This window comes from Panthera leo, chromosome B1 (genome assembly GCF_018350215.1).
Source record: "Panthera leo isolate Ple1 chromosome B1, P.leo_Ple1_pat1.1, whole genome shotgun sequence".
Lineage (NCBI taxonomy): Eukaryota > Metazoa > Chordata > Mammalia > Carnivora > Felidae > Panthera > Panthera leo.
Window position 1 is genome coordinate 66,681,585 of NC_056682.1, and position 13,474 is coordinate 66,695,058.

Consider the following 13,474-nt stretch of genomic DNA (forward strand, 5'->3'; position numbering starts at 1 on the left):
TTTGTGGAATAGATGAGAAGTCAGACGCTCTCTCTTTATATCCTGCCTGCCATGTTGTCTTGGCTGCCTGCTCCAGGGAGTTTTCTTCTGAAATAGAAATAGAGTCCAAGAATCTCCAGGAGTAGATATAAATGGACCTAGTCCTGCATGTTTTATATTTCTCTGCAAAATGTTACATACTCCAAGGAAAATGTAGCACATTCGGATAACTATTTCCCATATTTTTAGTAGAAATGTGTTTTAATTAAAATAAAAAATTTTTTTGCTGTATCTTATGATGGAACTCAACTGGCTAAGTTAAGGTTTTGTGATATATTTTCTCCAATCTCTGTCTTTCTACTATAGTGAAAACTTACAGAAACATTTTATTCTGAACTAAATATTTAGTCCTTTTATTGTCAGAGAAGTCTCAGCTAGGCAGGATCAGCACAGAAGATAAGGAGAAATGAAAATCCTCTTTAGTCTGAATTACTTGGATCCCTCTCACTCACAAGTAAATGGGAACAGTGCAATAGACCTAAAATGTGTTCACCAGATCTACTAGTAAAGAACTCAGTACATTTCACTATCCAAAACTCAGCTTCTTATAATATTTAAAATCCTGGTTATTACAAAATTTTCACTGTATATATCCATACATGAATCTAATAAAAGCTGTGGACTCTTGCCCTAGAAAAGGACAAACACGTACTTCTAATCCAGACATCAACAAAAGATGCCAAGGATCAGGAAATCTAATTTAGACTTGACTCAAACACTATATTCAGGCATTTAGCTTCTAGGACTCAACTTTATTGTTCATAAGGGAGAAGGATAACCAAGATCAATTTGAATAAAGTATAAAAAATACTTCTGAAACCAAATAGCAGCTTTTTATATATGGAACTTGGAAGTCAGAGAAATTGAAGATAGGAAAGAAAATATCTGGTTAATAATGAGATAGATAGATAGATAGATAGATACATACATACATACATACATACATACATATATACAGGGTGGGAGCTGGTAGAGAGGGCAGTGCTTAATTTCCTGCCAAAGAACTAGAAAAATGTTCTTTACAGGATTGAGAAAATTTGTCTAAATGAAACAAACAATATAGCAACCTTACTTCATATTCAATTTACTTAATCTTTAATTGTTTTCTACAAGTAGTATCAAAATTTTGCATGCCACATCTGCCTTCACATTTCTTCTAAGAACATATGGTAAGGGAGAAATGAGGGGTAGGCAAGTGAAGAAAGTGTTTTCACACTTCTTTTTACCTGAGGGGCTCTCTTCTCCAGAAATGTGAAACAGTTCCACCCAATTAATAAACCAAGTATAAGGGAGTGTCGAACAAGAAAGAAATGAGGCTGCAAAGCCAACAAAAAGTTTATTTGGGGTCTTTAGGAACTCAAATCCAGGAGGCACAGATGCAGGAGAAACCTGAAATGTGTTCTGAGAGGTGAGGAGAAAGAGTTTATAAAGGCAAAAAGAGTGGGCTTATGTAAGTTGTTGTGGAAGACACGTGATTAGTGTAGGCAAAAATAATTAACATTGGTCTATATTATACTATAGGTGACTATGCTAGTTGCTAGGTTGGAGTTTAGTGAAATAATTCTTTCTGAGAAGTGCAACAGGATGTGGTAGTTTGTGGTTGGCACAGTCTAAAAAACGTTCACATTCCATCCAAGTGTGGACATGTGTAAGACTAACCTCCCCAAGGACCTGCCACTCCATTGACATTCCTGACTTCATTTCAGATATTTCTGTTCACAAGAGAAATTGTCTGATAAATTTATACTTTCCATAGTTTTGAGCAAACTATTTCTAGTTTATGGAAATTTCCTATACATGTTTTAGAATACATTAATTTTTTTGCCAGTACATGTTTCTCCAGGCTATGCCATCCTAGGATGTTACAAGAATAATACCAGTAAAAGTAGTTAGCATTCATTCAACAATTGCCATGTGACAATGCCATTCAAAGAATTTAATATTTATTAGCTCACTTAACTTCATATAATCCTTGATTCAGATGCTTTTGAATTCCTCAGTTTAGAGGTGAAGAAACTGAGGTGTGTGGAGTTTGAGTAAATTCCAGAACTGGTAAATGGCAAAGTCAATTCTGTTCAGTGTGGTTAAGACAGATGGTTCAGCTGGACTGGTTAAAACAGAAAGATTAGTAGGCATCTGGAATCACCATTTCCTCTCCAACACACACACACACACACACACACACACACGCACGCACATGCAAATACACATGCTATTTGTATAAGTTAGTTTAGTAATGCCTAATTTTCTTTTAAATCTTGGATATGAATTCAGATTTTTAAAATGGAGTAGAGTGAAAGAGAAGGCTGTTGATGAGGGAAATTTAGATATTGGCATGATTTTGATTTTGACTGATGGATAGCTGAAAATTATTGTCAGGTTCTGGGCCCACACTGTGTTGGCTCAGAACCTGGGAGACGGAGAACCACACGGACATGAGCATAGGCATGCTACCTCACAATTCTAGCTGGCATGGCTTAGACACTTTCAGCATTCACAGCAGTTATGAGCATATGACAGCTTTCCTTAGTTGAGCATTATTTTCATCCAGGATGTAAGAAGTAGTTATATTTGTTTATTTATACCAATAATTATTTGAAAATGTTTTAAAATGAACATTTTTATTTTCACCCCACAAGGGACCTAAGTTAAGAGATCTCACAAGGCAAATAAATGAGCCAAGAGAATTGATCAATCAGGGATATGGCAGGAAAATCAGAAATCAAACTAGGAATTTGAAATGAAGGAGTTTAACAGAGAATTGGTTATGTAGATGTTGAATAGACTGAATGATTAAGAAACAAAAACAGGAACACTGAGGTAAATCAGAAATAACTACAAGAAAAATCTATCATTCTTACCTTTGGGGGAATAAAGGAGAAAGGGTGGGATTATCGTAATATAGACTATTAAGAACGGTACCCCAAAGTTTATAGCAGCACTCTCAACAATAGCCAAATTATGGAAAGAGCCTAAATGTCCATCAACTGATGAATGGATAAAGAAATTGTGGTTTATATACACAATGGAGTACTACGTGGCAATGAGAAAAAATGAAATATGGCCTTTTGTAGCAACGTGGATGGAACTGGAGAGTGTGATGCTAAGTGAAATAAGCCATACAGAGAAAGACAGATACCATATGGTTTCACTCTTATGTGGATCCTGAGAAACGTAACAGAAACCCATGGGGGAGGGGAAGGAAAAAAAAAAAAAGAGGTTAGAGTGGGAGAGAGCCAAAGCATAAGAGACTCTTAAAAACTGAGAACAAACTGAGGGTTGATGGGGGGTGGGAGGGAAGGGATGGTGGGTGATGGTTATTGAGGAGGGCACCTTTTGGGATGAGCACTGGGTGTTGTATGGAAACAAATTTGACAATAAATTTCATATATTGAAAAAAAAAAAAAAGAACGGTCCTGCAGAACAGAAATCAGGACTCGGAGAAGAGGTGTGAGAGTGCTGCTGCAGGTACCAGGAGGGGTTTAAAGGACCCAGGTGCTAGGAGAGCAAAAAGGATCGGGAGGCTGGAATCACCTGCTGCTTCTGAAGTGAAGTCCAGAGATGGAGGTGGTGGTGACATAAATAGCAAGCAGTTGGAAGAAGGGAGACAGTCTCCCCTTTGTTTAGTTTGTAATTTTGTAATTTCTTTCTTTTTTTAATAATTTTTTTAATGCCTATCACTTTTGAGAGAGAGAGAGAGAGAACATGAGCAGGGGAGGGGCAGAGAAAGAGAGAGAGAGAGGTAGACACAGAATCTGAATAGGCTCCAGGCTCTGAGCTGTCAGCACAGAGCCAGACATGGGGCTGGAATCCACAAACTGAGATCATGACCTGAGCTGAAATCTGATGCTTAACTGACTGAGCCACCCAGGCACCCTGTAATTTCTTAATTGTGTTGCTCGCTATGGTTAGAATGTTACAAGAAGGCAGTTGCAATGATAAATGTGGTTTGCAGATTTTCAAACTCAGCACCATCAAGTAGAGATCAGCAAGGTAAAATGGATGCAATGAGACAATACCTTAATCACCCGGAAAGTGTGCTAATAGATACCTAACCTCTTTGTGATCTGTTTTCTCATTTATGAACTTCTGAATATAGTAGCACCTGCCTCAAAATGATGTTACAAATAGTAAGTATAAATGTAATAAATTTAAATATAAATTTAAAAATGGTATGTAGTAAGTGCTCAATAAATGCTAGCTAGTAAAATAATATTTATTCATAGAGTTCTCTAAAATACATGAAAGCCTGTGGGAGGGAAACAAGAAAGAGGAAAACCTTTAAAACGAAATTTAACCTGTAGAGAATGAATAGACTAGGATTAAAGTTCAAATATCCTTGAACTGACAATGTCTATAGCGTGGTAATCAGCCATCTTCCTTGTCTGTAAGTAGTAAGCAAAGCTAGAAGACAAATCAAATGTCTTAAATCTGTTGAGCAGACATTTATAAGCTATATAAGATATTACTCATTGCTGAAGATTCTGTTAGACTCAAGGAAGAATGCTTATGTAACATGCCTATTCGAGTGAGAGCTCACTGATTTGTGCCCCTGAAAATCCTGTTTATTAAAGGATTTATTAAATGTTGGAACTGACATTATATGAATAAAAAAAAAGCATGGATAAAAATTTTGTACTTACTCAACATTGTTTACTTATTAGAAAAATAGTAACTTCTCTGTATGTATCATTGTTCTAGGATCCTAGAGAACAACAAAACAAAACATGACAATCTGGGTACTATCGCATATATTTGGAATGAACACACGGCTTATAAATCACAATTTATGAGCAGATTAGTCAAATGGTTTTATTAAACATATTAAGCTGTATTTATTTTAAAGTGGTTATTTAGTCCCTCCAACAAGCAGGGAGAGAACTGACATTTATTAAGTCTTACACTTTATATAAATTACTGCATTTAATTAGTGTAATTCCATTTCAGAGATGAGAAAAGAATTTGAGAAACTTTCCAAAGATAATTATTCTTAAGTGATTAAAAACATTTATAAACAAATTTGGATAATCCTACAAGTTAACCATGTTGTTTGTTAGCTCATACTTTACTATATTTTACATATTCTTCAATAAACATTAATGTTTACTTATTAATTTTCTATGAATAAATATGCTAAAGACAAAAAAATAAGCTTCACTCTTCTGGAAGACACACCTATTTTTTGGAAACTATAACATATGACATAATTAGAGGTAAGAAAAAAAACTTAAATGTTTATGTATTGTTTATTTTGAGAGACAGAGAGAAAGAGTGCATGTGAGTATGGGGAGGGGCAGAGAGACAAAGTGAGAGAGAGAAACTCAGGCAGGCTCCACATTCTCAGTGCAGAGACCAATGCAGGACTCAAACTCATGACCAGTGAGAGCATGACCTGAGCTGAAATCAAGAATGGTGCAACCAATGGACCTACTCAGGCACCACAAGATAAGAAAACTTTTAACAAAACTTTTTAATTATTAATGTAGATAAATATATACAGTATTGTCAGAAAATCTCAGATATTAGTTGTTACTAAAATATTTGAGAAGGTACTCAGTGTATGAAGAAGAATTTGGCTTAAAGAATAAATAGCATTTGGCATACACTAAGGAGAAAAGCTGTCATTGAGCGCTTTCTAACCCTAACCCTAACCCTAACCCTAACCCTAACCCCTAACCCTAACCCTAACCCTAACCCTAATGCAGTATTCTGCTGGGCTAAAAAAAAAAAAAAAAAAAATATATATATATATATATATATATATATATATATATATATATATGTATATGAAAACGAAATGAAAAAAAAACATTGAAAATATTGTTTATTAGTAGCGATCAGATTGCCACCCCACGGAAAAACTCAAAACAGATAAAACATATAAAACACTTTTCAAGACATGGACATCAGGCAACAGATCCATGAAAGATAGGAAACAATTGAGGGAAGACTTGACCGCTTTAGTTTATGGCAGAGTTCCGCATCACAGGGATCAGGACCCCAGAGAATTGAGAGATAAAGCTGAGAGATCTGAGAAGCAAAAGTGGATAGTTTTCGCAGGACAGATTATCAGAGAAGGGAAACCTGCATCAAGAGACCCAGAAATCCTTTTGTAGCAATATGGATGGAACTAGAGAGTGTGATGCTAAGTGAAATAAGTCATACAGAGAAAGACAGATACCATATGTTTTCACTCTAATGTGGATCCTGAGAAACTTAACAGAAGACCGTGGGGGAGGGGAATGAAGAAAAAAAGTTAGGGAGGGAGCCAAACCATAAGAGACTCTTAAAAACTGAGAATAATCTGAGGGTTGGTAGGGGGTGGGAGGGAGGAGAAAATGGGGGATGGGCACTGAGGAGGGCACTTGTTGGAATGAGCACTAGGTGTTGTATGGAAACCAATTTGACAATAAATTTCATATTAAAAAAAAAAGAAACTCAGAGATCTGCAGAGGATCTTATTCCTAAAAAAAAAAAGTTTTTACATTTATTCATTTTTGAGAGACAGAGCACAAGCAGGGGAGGGGCAGAGAGAGGGAGACACAGAATCTGAAGCAGGCTCCAGGCTCCAGACTCCCAGCTATCAGCACAGAGCTTGACACGGGGCTCAAACTCACGAACCGTGAGATCATGACCTGAGCCAAAGTTGGATGCACAACCGACTGAGACACCCAGGAGCCCTGAGGATCTTCTTCTTAAGCTGAGTACTGATCAGTGCATACGTATAAGGTGATAATTCAAGGCTGGAGAAGGAATCATCCACATGGACTAGATGGTGCTAACTCCTGTACTCAAACAGGACTAGAAGCAGATATGTCTCATCAGCCATAGTAAAAACCCAGAAAATTCATAGGGCACAAAAATATTTAAAGAAATGATATAAATGTTTCACATTTGTTAAAATAATTCCAAGAAGATTAAAGTATCCCAAACAAAAGAAACATGAATAAAACTGCATTGAGGCACATCCTCATTAATTGCTTAAGACAAGTCATAAAGAGAAAATCTTACAGGCATGGCAAGAAAAAAAGACATTAGTTGCAGAGAAACATCTGTAGCATATTTCGGTTTTTGCCTTGTTCTTTTGTACAAAATGAACAAGACTATTAATCTTGTATTCTATATCCAGCAAAAATATCTTTTAATATAGATAACATTTTTCAGACATACTAAATTGAAATTCATCAACATCAGACTGCACTTCGGGAAATCATGAAGGCAAAAGAAAAATACATCAGATCAAAACTAGATTTCAAATATAAATGAATGAAACGATATATATAAGTATATAAATATAAGAGATATTTCTGTTAAAACTTAAATCTTATTAAGTGAAAATTGGCTACTTAACGTAAAAAAAGATATTTGTGGAAATTATATCATATATGGAAGGTAACATATTGACAAGCATAACAAAAAAAGCATAGGGGAGAAAAATGGAAATGTAGTTATGAGACTCTTATACTGTGGCATAACAAAACTTGAAGGTTGTGTGTAATAAGTTAAAGTAAATTTCATAAATTCTAAAATGAACAGTAAATATGCACACAACAGTTAAGCTAATAAGGCAACAAAGGAGATAAAATTACTAATCAGTAAAAATAATTCAAAGCAAAGCAGAAAAAAAAAGGGGGGGATGAACCAAAAAGAGATAGGACAAATAGAAAATAAATAGAAGCATGATAAATTTATACCTAGTGATATCAATAATCATAAAACTGTAAGTGATATTAAAACCAAATTAAGTGAATACTGCTGATAATAAAGCAATATGGAACTATGTGTTTCTATATAGGAAAAAATAGTTTAAAAGTAAAAGGCTGGAAGAAGTTATATTACAATTATATTAATCAAAAGAGAGCTGGCGGGGGGGTGCTTGTGTGTTTCAGTCAGTTAAGCATCCGACTCTTGATTTTGGCTCAGGTCATGATCTCATGATTGTGAGATTGAGCTTTATGTCGGGTTCTGCATATACAGAATCTGCTTAAGATTCTCTCTCCCTCACTCTCTGCCCTTCCTCTGCTCATATTAGTTCTCTTGAAAGAAAAGAAGAAAGAAAGAAAGAAAGAAAGAAAGAAAGAAAGAAAGAAAGAACGAACAAGCTAAGGTGGCTATTTTAGTAATTAAAAGTTTAAATTTAGAGCAAAGAATATTACCAGGTATGAAGAGGTCATTTCATAATAAAAGTGAAAATTCACTGAAAGGATATAATAATCCTAAAAGTCTATGTGCCTAGTAGACAACTTTAAGATAAACTAAGAAAAGTTGATAAAACTTAAAGTAAATATAGTAAAATTCAACAGTTACAGTCAGAGATTTAGACACCCCTATTTCAGTAATTGAAAGAAATTATTGGTACATAGTAAAGATATAGAAGATGTGAACATCACTACCAATCAAGTAGACCTACGTGACATTTATACAGTATTTCACTAAACAACATACACATTCTTTTCAACTGCACAGGAAACATTTAAAGATGGACCATTTTATAAGCCATAAAAAAAAAACAAACCCTCCACATATTTACAAAAGTTAAAGTTACATAGAGTATGCTCCCTGACTACAACATGTTTAAATTAGCAATCAATAACAGAAAAGTCTCTAATAAATCCTCAAGCAGATGGGAACCAAATAGCATGCTTCTAAATAATCCATGGGTCAATAAAGGAATCAATGGCTGAATTAGAAAGTATTTTAAGCTGAATGAAAATAAAAACACAGCATATCAAAATTTATAGTATTCAGCTAAAGTGGAACTTAGAGCAATAATTATAGAGTAAATTTATTAGAATAATGCATTAGAAATAAATACATTAGAAAGAAGTCTCAGGTCAATGGCCTCAGTTTCCAAATTAAACAACTAGAAACAAAGAGCAAGCAATAAAACAAAAGAAGTGAATTAATAAACATAAGAGATAAGTTGAATAATTAGACAACAAACAAAATGGGAGAAATAAAATGAAACCAAAAATTAGCCCACTGGGCAAAAAAAATTAAATTGATTAACCCTAAGTCTGACCAATCAGGGAAAGAGGAGGGAAGACATAAATGACCAATATTTACAGTTAGAGAGAAGACATCAATACAAATTGTGTAGAGATTTAAAGGTCAATAAGAAATTATTATGAACAAGATTATGTAAATATATTAAAAATTTAATGTACAAATTCTTTGAAAAATATAAACTACCAAAGTTCGCAGAAGAAATAATAGTTTACATCTATTAAATAGAGTAAAATTAGAGTTAAAAACTACCCACCAGAAAACTCCACACCCTGACGGCTTCACTGATAAATTCTGGCAAATATTTAAAGAAGAAAAAAATTCATATAAACTCTTGTAGAAAACTGAAAAAGGAATAAATAATTTTAAATTCATTCTTTGAGGTTATTACATTGACTTTAAAATTAGGTCAATGCATGCCAAAAATAAAAATACAGATCAGCTTACAAATGGAGCTTATCCAAAGAATACCAAGTTGGTTTAACATTTGAAAATCAATCAATGCATTTTACCATTAAAAAAAAAAACTTGTAAAGATAAACTCTATGGTTATGTCAAAGCTGAAGGAAAATAAATTAACAGTGTAATGGAATTTTCCCAACCTGATAAAAGGCATCATCTAAACATCTACAGCTATTATGCTCCTAAATGATGAGAGACTGAATACTTTGTGTTGAGACCAGGAAAAAGAAAGGGTGTCTGCATTCACCATTTCTATTTTCCAATATATTGGAGATTCTTGTCAGTGCAGTAGGAATAACAAAGAAAGTAATGTTATCCAATTGGAAAGGAGAAAGAAAAATTTTTTTCATTTGTAATCAACATGATTATCTATGCAGAAAATGTACAGAATCTACAAAAAAAACATGCTAATCTAACAAAGTGAATTTAGCAAGATTGCAGGATACATGACTAATCAAGACCCTCAGTTGTATTTCTATAAACTAACAATAATCAGAAATTAAATTGAGAGCTAATACCATTTACAGTAGCTTCAAAAAATATGAAATACTGAATGCATTTGACAAAAGATGTACAAGATCAGTAAAGATCTTCCTTGATTTACAATGGAATTGTGTCCTGATAAGTCAATTATAGGTTGAAAATGCACTCAAAACAGATGACTTACCAAACATCATAGGTTAGCTTAGCCTGCCTTACAGGTGCTCAGAACATTTACATTAGCTTACAGTTCTACAGAATCATCTAACACGAAGCCTATTTGATAACAAAGTGTTGAATATTTTGTGTATTTGATTGAATACTGTAAAGAAAGTAAAACAAAACAAAACAAAACAAAACAAAACAAACCAGAATGGTTGTGTGGGTACAGAATGGTTGTAAGTGTGTGGGTGGTTTACCCTTAGGATCTTGTGGCTGACAGAGAACTGTGGCTGCCACTGCCCAACATCATGAGAGAGGTTCATACTGAATATTGCCAGCCTGGGAAAAGATCAAATCCCAAATTTAAAGTATGGTTTCTACTGAATGTGTATCACTTTTGCATCATTGCAAAGCTGAAAAATTAAGTCAAACCATCATAACTTGAGGACCATCTATCCTGAAACTTACTCAACACTGCTGGGAGAAATAAAAATTAAAACAAACAAACAAACAAACAAACCATTAAAAAAAAATTTAATGTTTATTTCTGAGACAGAGAGAGACAGAGCATTGGGGGGGGGGGGGGCAGAGAGAGAGAGACATACACACAGAATCAGAAGCAGGCTCCAGCACAGAGCTGGAGCACAGAGCTGTCAGCACAGAGCCTGATGTGGGGCTTGAACTCACAAACCGTGAGATCATGACCTGAGCCGAAGACGGTGGCTCAACCGACTGAGCCACCCAGGCGCCCCCATTTGTGATATTGCGATTTATAATAAGAAATATATATTCAATCTTTGTTCTTGTTACTGGCACAGAGCTCCTAAAATAAAACGCTTGGGTTTTTGTTTTTTTTTTTTTAACGTTTTATTTATTTTTTAGACAGAGACAGCATGAACGGGGGAGGGGCAGAGAGAGAGGGAGACACAGAATCAGAAGCAGGCTCCAGGCTCTGAGCCATCAGCCCAGAGCCTGACACGGGGCTCGAACTCACAGACAGTGAGATCGTGACCTGAGCTGAAGTCGGACGCTTAACCGACTGAGCCACCCAGGCGCCCCAAAACGCTTGGGGTTTTGATAAAGATGTATTTTGTTATTCATAACAAGCCCGTTTCAACAACACCTGAGATTCTACTAATAAGGTGACTTTTGTAAAGCCCCTTAGGATGGGAGCTCATTGCCAAGGGAACCAATAATACGATTAGAGGATTAGAACTCTCAGTCCTACTCCTGACTTCCAACCTTTGGGGAGCTAAGGGGGCTGGAGATTGAGTACAATCACTTAATGGCCAATGATTTAATTAATCTTGCCTATATAATTAATCTGCTGTAAAACCCCAAAAGGATGGGCTTAGAGGACTTCTGGATTGGTGAGCAAACATCTGGAGGAGCTGGAATGGCAGTACACCTAGAGAGAGGGCATGGAAACTCCATGCCCTCTCCCACATACATGTTCTTTGCATCTCGTCCATCTCTCTGTTCTTGAATTATATCCTTATATAATAAACTGATAAGTAAGTAAACTGTTTACCTGAGTTCTGTGAGCTCCTCTAGCAAATTAATGAATCAGAATAGGGAGTCACAGAGAAGTCCCATTTAGAGCTGGCCAGTCAAAGGCACAGGTGACAACCTGGACTTGTGATCACTATCTGAGGTGGGGCAGTTATGGGACAGAGCCCTTAACCAATGTGGCACCTGAGGATAACTCCAGCTAGACAGTGTCAGAATTGAGTTGAATTGCAGGACACCCAGCTGGTGTGAGAGAATTGTTTGATGTATGGGAAAATTCACATCCAGTTTCAGAAGAGACATATCGAGGTTAGAGAGAAACAGAAGAGCTTTCCTTTACACTCTGATCATGGATCAGGAGCTTAACACAATGCTAGCAGCTTCTGTGATAAGCATTGGGTCTTATAATTGGTGACTGAATAAAGAGGTGCACTCACAAGGAAGGCAAAGACTGCCCTTAGTAAAAGACAAGTTTCAATAAGGAAAATGAATATAAGGATGTAGTTAAGGTTTCAAACCTAAAATATGTTGAAATATTAAGAGAACAGTCATTGATAGAGACAGGAAGGTTTAACAGGGAGAGAATGGGCTTGGGTTAAGGATATGGGAGCCTGTTGGGTACAACATGATTGACCAGCAAAAGGAATGCATGCTGGGGTGGAGTGATGCTCTAGTGAAACAGAACAAAACAGTCCAAGACCACAGCAGCCCTTGGAACAATGAATTTAGCAAAGATTCAAATATGTATGCTATCATCAAATGAAAACACAGAGTGATAGTAGAAATGATAGCAGATGGGATAATAATTTTTCACTTCAAAAGAATGTTAGTAAATTATTATTGTAATTAGGTAATTTAAATCACATTAAATTGTGTATGACTATGTTGTTACCCCAATTTAATAATTCATATCTGATTATTATTTTCTATTAGTTGAAACACCTGAGATGTTAATGATATGCTTGTAGCTTGAACTTTAGGTGTAATTTATTAGTGGGACGCCTGGGTGGCTCAGTTGGTTATGCGATTGACTTCAGTTCAGGTCATGATCTACTGGTTCTTGAGCTCAAGCCCTGCATCCCGCTCTGTGTTGACAGCTCAGAGCTTGTAGCCTGCTTTGGATTCTGTGTCTTCATTTCTCTCTGTCTCTGTCTCTGTCTCTGTCTCTGTCTCTCTCTCTCTCTCAAATAAATAAACATTAGAAAGCATTTTAAAAAAGAGTAAGTTATTTCTCTTTCTGGGAATGAAGTAGTAGACATCTGAGCTTGAGTGAATTTAGTAAAGAAAGTACTTGCACTAGAGTAGACACAGGGGACGCTTGAGAGAGCAACAGACTAAATGTCTGAGAAAAAAAGGTTTTTTTATTAGGGCATGGGGCATAACCAACCAGATTAAGGGTTAACATTATTATTAAAATTTCATTAGTAAATGTGACATTTTTGTTGAACCAGTAAAGATAATTGCTTTTCAAATTATGTGAGGATGTTTTCTGACTTGTTCTTAAAGTAAAATATATTTCTCATATATAAAATAAGAACAACAAACTCTACATGAAACTCAGTTCTTGCTAGTTCAAGAGGTAAAACACGCATTCACACACACCCATCACACTCACATCCACATATACACTCTAAAATACCCACAGCCATACAACTCACAGCCAAATGTGCATGCCTAAACACAAATGCTGTGCTTTCTCATTGAGTATCTCATCTTGCCACAATGAAAACGGATAGGCATTTGTGTTTATGTATGCATATTTGTTGTGCGTTTGCTGAAAAGCAAGACTGAAATGTTACTTATGGAAAACTAGATT

The 13,474-nt window shown here is 35.5% G+C and overlaps 1 long non-coding RNA gene across 2 annotated transcripts in view; it reads right to left on the reverse strand.

The window, feature by feature from the left end:
* Positions 1–2,004: 2,004 nt before the first annotated feature.
* Positions 2,005–13,474, reverse strand: part of LOC122217744 — a 198,308-nt gene continuing 186,838 nt past the window's right edge. For both annotated transcript variants that reach the window (XR_006201652.1, XR_006201653.1), the window contains 2 exons: positions 4,683–4,744; positions 2,005–2,146 (listed from right to left, as the gene is read on the reverse strand). This is a non-coding gene — a long non-coding RNA (uncharacterized LOC122217744). The remainder of the gene's footprint in view (positions 2,147–4,682; positions 4,745–13,474) is intronic.